The following is a 7401-nucleotide window of genomic DNA, read 5'->3' on the forward strand; positions in this document are numbered from 1 at the left end:
ACCCCTGCTAGGACTTCGGAAACTTTGGGATCATTTGGAAAAGCAGCAACAAAAATGAGAATTCAAAAATGTCCTGGCTCAGCTGCCTGCCTTCTGATGTGGAAATGCTGAATAAATTTTCCATGCTCAGATGTCTCCAGTCACAATTTCAATTTCATTGTTGTGATTATCTGTCCTTAGGGGGAAAAAAAAAAAAAAAGCTTGGTATTTTGTACCTTTTAAGGGAAAGGAGGGACTCTCTCAGCTTCTAGAGATTTACAGTCGCTTTCCTTCCCCTAACACTGCGTAGCTGTGCAGAGAGCGCTGCTCTAATAATTTACTTTTTTCCTGGAATAAAATTGAGATGTTTAGCTTTGCAACCCGAGAGCAACAAATAAAACTGCCAAAAATGCATTTTTAAACTAACGTTTTCATCCCAATATCTGGATTAAAACGTCACAATGAAAAACAGCACATTGGCTGCTCTCGATTACTTTGCAAGCTCTCCCATCCTGGTGTTGCAGAACTACTGGATTTCCAAGCAAACAAAGAATCTGCCGGGGCTGCTAACACCCTGTCACTCACCGGGATGTCAGGTCACAGAGAATATTTTTTCACATACAAATCCCCACAATTCAAAAATTTCACCCAGCCCAAAAATACCAAGTCAGAAAGACAGCTGAAAGCGATTACACAGATATTTTTATACTTGGAAACTCAAAAGCTGCTTAAGTGATTTACAAAACCTTTTGTTAGAGACAAATCCTGCATCTGGTCTCGCCACTTGCACCCCAGATCTCAGCCATATGGCGGTTTCAAAAGGCAAGGCTACAAGGCCCTGAAAGTGTGGTTGACACTGAGAATGCAGCCCAGGTAGTTTTCATAACTGTATATGCCTCGACTTAATGGCCGTTTATGATTCCCCACGCTTTGTCTTGACACCAGCATCTGTCTCTAGCAAACATGCTTGCTAGCGTGCTTGCTTGCATAGGCTTGCCTCTGGGCAGAGGGCTGGGCGTACCCAGGTTGGTTATTGTAGGGTTGCTCACAAATGCCGGGCTTTGCACGTCACCTGTCCTAGGGATCCTGAATTGTTCACCATGGTTTGCTTCTGGGGGGAAATGCTCCCACAAAGGAAGATCTTCTTGCATAGATGCTTTACAAAGAAAAAAAAACAAAGAAGGAACAAGCACTTGTTGGCGGGGGGGAAGGATGAAGCGCACACATAAGAATAAAGACATGTTATGTGTTTCCCAATCTCTCTTTGTACAAAGTAGGTTGGTTCTGTTTAAGTACCTAGGCAAAACCCTTACCCATCGTGCTATAGATGGTCTCCGTCAATATATATTTCAGCTAGATACCTGCTGTCATCACCTGCATATATCACTTCAGCTACCAAAAAGATTATGGATGTGCTCCTTTTCCTCCCCTTCTTTAAGTAAAGAGATTCCACCTCTCTTCACGTAAAGAGAGCATGTCAACCGAGTCCAAGTTTCCAATCCAACTTGGGAGAAAAAATAAATAAAACCAGCGCACATGAAATCCAGGACGCAGGTCACTAAAAGCCATTACGCCCACCAGAAACAACCTTACCAACATTTCATTTCAGCCTGGGTAAAACAATAGCCCTCTGAGATTCCTCCTCTACCAAGTCCGCAACTCCCTTTTCAGACAACTCTTATTAAACATTTGCAGAATAACGCTGTTATTAAACCCTTGCAGAAAGGCAATTAAATCTCAGAGTTGCTAATTAAACCCCAACATGGCACTATCAACCCCACTTCAGAACAGAGATGTAGTTGCATCCTGGTTAGTTTTTCTTCTGACTCCCCTTCATCCCACCTTCTTTTTGCCCCTGAAAAACCTAAGCAACCTGGGAAATGAGCCAAAGGTGGAAGTTTAGTCCAATGGAGAACACGGCCAACATTCAATAAGGTGCGACGAAAGTGTGCAGGGAGACAGGACATTGGGGTGCTACTCTCCAGTTAACATTAGCTATTTTCCAAAAGGAGATGGACTGCATGACCCTCTCCAACGCCCTGGGCACAGCCTGCCTGCTAACATACCCTGGTCCTTGCTGCAGCAAAACGGACTTCTCTACTCCACCTCCAGTGAAGGTATGAGCCCAGATATGAAGGAAAAGCCTGGAAGCCTGGGGCAGAGGAGAAGGCGTTGCCCAGTCCTGAGTCTGGCTCTGTTCCTCTGGCCGGGCACGCACACATGTGGGGAATGTTTACATGACTGAGGTTCTCCGAGCCCTGTCTAGCAAAGGGAAACTGAAGCTGTTATTAACTCAACTTTCCCAAACTTGAGCAGCTGTTCGTGCAAACAGATAACAACAGGGTAACGTTAAACCAAAACCCCAAACAAAAAACAACGCGGCGGACGAACATCTCCCTCCTGTGTTCCACTCAGCAACGCTGACCATTATCAGAGGACAAATCAATTAGCAACAGCTGCCGGCAGCTACCCAAATCCTGTCTTGAACAGCTTCATTGAAGGATGAGTATTAAAAGTGGAAGGCCCAGAAGCATGAGCAAACCCATGGTATCGCAACCTATGGCTGAGAAGGAGATATAATGTCATCCTCTTCATTAGTCGAAGGCCTTCCCGAGTCCAGATGTTTGCCGATTTCCACTGCTCCCTTAAATATCTGGCTTTGGAGACTGACTGCCATACACTGAAGTTATCCAAATTCCACTGGTGGCTGCAAGTAGCACAGAACGCTATGTCCTTGGTAATTACGAAGTTACTGTCGTAGGTGATGAAGAGCGCCTGGTTCCTGTGACACAGACCATGCCGCTTATACCAACGACCATGGAATGAGATTACGTCTTGAATTACGAGCACGGGGAAAATTATTCATGTTGTGTCAGAGCTTCAAGTGGGAGAAATAAGCTTCTGTGCACTCTTACATTTTAAGATATCGAGTATTTTAGTCACGTACCATTTACCTCATTCTGTTTGTTTTTAAAGCATATGTCATCTATGTAGCTCATTCCAGTTTATCCTAAGGATAGAGGTGCCTGTGGTACGTGACAGAGAACCTGCCGCAGTTTTTGCATGCTGCTTATACTGTTGCCATAGGTACCCTAACCACCATGCAGATATTATGGTGCTGTTTGCTAAAGATAGATGTGGCAAGACATTTACCTGGTCACAGTTCATACGGCTCATTCCAGTTACAACTGATCCAGAAGTTGCATGTGATATAACTCAGTTCCAGGGTTTTATGGGTGGCGCGTTGGCAGCGGTCAAGCCTCTGATGAGAAGAATGGTTTAGTGGCAAGAAGAGAACTGGCTTTGGATGCAGAAGACAAAAAGTCCTAGTCTCCAGGGCTCCACCACAGACTTCCTATGTGACCCTGAACAAGGGCTTTTTTTTTTCCCTCCCCATGCTTCAGATCCCCACCTGCAAAATGGGGTAACGCTACTTCCTCACTGGGCTGCGTGATGACACCGTTATCCAAGGAGCATAGCTGGCATCGCTGAAGACAGTGTTGGTGCTCCATAACAAAGCATGTCATGCAAAATAAACAGGGAGCTTGTTTCAAAGCATAAGAAGCCTGTTTGTGTGCAAACCCCTGGATGTCCTCCAACAAAACAAAACAATCATGCATGCACACACAAATTGAACACCATTTTCTTAACTCTTTTCCCCCTGGAACAGATCTGCTGTGGGTGTGAGCAGTGGGGCGTGCTGGCACACTATCCTTCCTGTATTTTATGGCACCTAAAAATACACTAGGCGTTTTACTGAACATGCAACGCATGCATCCCCAGCCCCTCTGCCTTCAGGTTTGTAGCTGCAATTAAGAAGTCACAACTCAGGATCTCTTTCCCATAACAACAGCTTGAAGAAGGAAGTTTTGACGTCTGCTGTATCCCAGTCAAACTCACTACACGGCACAAGGTCCTTCCTACAACACTTTCCTCCTCCTGGTTGTTAGTTTGACATCTTCCAAGATTGTCACGGGAGACAATCATCCACAGCTGTGAGGGACTGCTGGAGAAGAAACGTTTTCTGTATGGGTGGAATCGGACTGAACTGTCGGTGCCTAGCCAACACGGATTGTGCTGGTACACCCATCAGATCTAGCAGGCTTACCAAACCAAGCCTCCACTAACATACAGAAGAGCAAGCGCAAGTTTTACACTGCTTTTTTTAAAAGGTTTTTTGGTTTTGGTTTTTTTAACTGTTTAATATATTACCAAGACTATTTTAAAACACACAGGGCAATAATCAAAATGCAAAGTGAATTGCTATGGCATTTTGACAACACCTGTCATTGCAGTTAAAACAGTGCAGATATATTAGATCAAACCCAGACGCCGGCTCTGCAGAAAGGATCTCCCAACGGCTCTCAAGCAAATGTGAAACCAGGACAGTGACTGCTCTATTACCGGGTGTTTTGGAGCACCTACCACTGGACTATGCTCTTGCACGGCAAGCTTTGCAGAACACCAGTCCCTCTCTTCCCCAGAGCCTCACAATCTTGGAGATGAATCAAGTACCCAGAGCGCGGCCGGCCTTGCAGCCAAGACTGTGACTCAGAAGATCAAACCCAAATCCCAGTTTTGCCAGAGACTCCTGGCACGACCTTCACCAAGTTACAGGATCCCTCTCTGCCTGCTGCACATCTGCCAAACGCTCTTGGGCTGTCAAGCCTAGGTAGCTTTGGAGGCAGGGACTGGCTTGTGCTATGTCTATGCACAGCTTCTCCCACCATGGGACCTTTGCTCAGCAGGGGCTTTAAATGCCAGCACAATACAGATTTTTTTTCCCTGACCAGGCAAAGGCCCACCAGGTACTAAATATGCCCCCAATTCCCACTGGCACTTATTTAAAAAGCAGGGAGTTTGTGCTTTTCTAGATTAATTAAGTCAACTTACTATTTAAAATCAGCCTATTCTACAAGGAAGCTTCTAACTGCCTGAGCTACAGGTTATAAATCTGCTGTTTAGAAATCTGATATCCTGGCATAATTGGCCTTATAACTTACAAATAGACTCTCTGTTATCCAGAGATTAAACTTCCTCCAAAGCTACATCACATCTACTTAGTTTTGAAAATATGCAGCACAAGCCTCAATTACTTTGCGCTCTGCACCAAAACAAGCCCAAATAACTCGGGGTTTCTGGGAGTAAGGATTTAAGATCCCGTAATCTTTTATTTCCTGGTTTCTCACAATCTAGTAGATGGGAGGTATTGACCAGAATGTAACGTTAATGCTGCCTCCCACTTTTACAGCTTCTCCACAATCTGAATAAACTGAGAAGAGCTTTTAAAGAAAATCTTCCAGATGTAATTCCCACCAGCTAAATAATTTTCAGTTTTCTCTATCGAGGAATGCCAACTTCTAATTGGAACCACAGTCTTCTCGTGCTCCGAAAGGAAAAGGAGCTGCAAACTGCCTGAAACTGCTGATACTAGCAAGAGACTTTATACAAAAATAGGGTCAGGAGCGATAACTTTGATTTCTGTGTAAGATAAAGCTCCCCCTACCAACCCCTCTTGTTAAATAAGGCCCCGATCCTGAGCCTTAATGCACGTGCTGAACTCCACACAGGACTCCTTGGCTAGAAAAGACAAGAGACTCTGTAGGAATGAGAACTTGAGGCAGAGGTGATATCTTTCATCAGACCAACTACATTACTGCAAAAAAACCTCTTAATTGCAAGCTTTCGAGCACAAGCACCCTTCTTCAGGCATAGGAGAAAAGCCTGTAAAAGTTCTCCTAGGTAGAAATGAAAGTACAGGAGATTTACCACACCTTCAACTCTCCTATGAACTTTCATTGCTACCTAGGAGAACTTTTACAAGCTTTTCTCCTATGCCTGAAGAAGGGTGCTTGTCCTCAAATCTTGCAATTAAAGATTTTTTTTCGCAATAATCTAGTTGGTCTGATGAAAGATATCGCCACCTCTACCACGAGTTCTCATCCCCTTTGCCTCTAGACCAATACGGCTACAACCTGGATAAGAAACTGTGTAAGCATTTGCAGAATTAGGACTTTAGTGATTCATCCTATGTCAAGGCGCCCAAACCAGCGTGCGGCGTCCCACGAAACACGCTCAACCCGACTTTGGGAGGACAGGGCATGTAAGACTCGCAACTCAACTTCCACTGAACTTTCTCCTCTAAAGTGCCGTTCACCTACAGCATGGGGCCGGCTTCAAACACTGCCGAAAGCACAGGGTTCGGAGCCACTCAGCAGAGAGAGACAGACCGCTGTTTGATCCTAGGGACGAGCTAGCTAAAGGGTTCGGGCTCCAAACACCCCGCGGGGTTTAAAGTCTGGATCCGACATCTTCCAACTCGCGCCCCTTGGGAATTTCTAGGCGAACTTTTTAAAAAGAGACCAAGCTGGGAGCGTTCACCTGAGACTTCGGTCTTATTCCAAGCCACGCGCATTTATTTTCTGTGTCTGTGAGCACTGAATAACCGCTACAAAGGAGCCTGCCCTCCCATCATACAGCACAGAAATGCCCACTGCTTTCAAACTGTGTAGTAATACTCTAAAAAGGTGCCTTAAAAAATGACGCTGCGGGGCTCCCCATTCATCCTCTCTCAACGGCTTTCAGAGCAGATTATCTTTAGATGTGTAAAGAGCAACTTCCAACGCTGCACACTCAAAATGGAATCTGAAAACCCAGCCGCAGCCTTTCTGCCTCCAGCAACCTTCACCCTCCCGGTCCCTCCAGCATCGTATTGTCTGTCCGGATTAAAGCTCCTCTTAGCATCAAACGTATCAGCACTTAAATAAATGTCAACAATGGGCATCGTTGCTGGAGTCCGGCCGACGTTTCAGCTCGGGAGCAGGGCGGATCGCAGGTCGCTTCCCCCCCCCCGGCTGCGCTGGCAACAACCAAGAGCCCGGTCCTGCAGGCGCGCGGACCCCAACGCCGACGCGCAACCCCACGGGCGTCAGCCCAGCTCGCGTCCGGTCCTACAACCGGGCTCGGGGCTTTCACGCCCGCTGTGCTGACAAAGCCGTCTAGGAGCCGGCGTTTAATCGAGACGGGAGCGACCCTTCGAACCGCAGCGGCTTGGAGGCACACGCGTGTACGGCACATATACACGCCACGATTCCTCCCCCGGGGGGGGTGATTTCTGAAAACGCAAGCACGAAAACCACAGCCGCCAGGCATGGCGGGGAGGGACCCCCAATCCTGCCATTGCCCCCCCCGCCGGTTCCCGCCCCGCGCCCCCACCGGAAAGCGGGAGGGTGGGACTCGTTTTCGGTCGCGAGCGGGGTGCCCCACGCCTCAGCGTGACCGAAACGGCATGGACGTGGCTCTTCCGGAAGGGTCCTTCGCGTCGCCCCACACCTGCACGCGTGCAAGGTGGTGCGGCCCGCCCTGAGGGGACGGGGACGGGCGCCCTGAGGGGAGGGCAGGGCGGGGCGGGGCGGGGGGCCG

This window comes from Alligator sinensis, unplaced genomic scaffold (genome assembly GCF_000455745.1).
Source record: "Alligator sinensis unplaced genomic scaffold, ASM45574v1 scaffold1801_1, whole genome shotgun sequence".
Classification (NCBI taxonomy): Eukaryota; Metazoa; Chordata; order Crocodylia; family Alligatoridae; genus Alligator; species Alligator sinensis.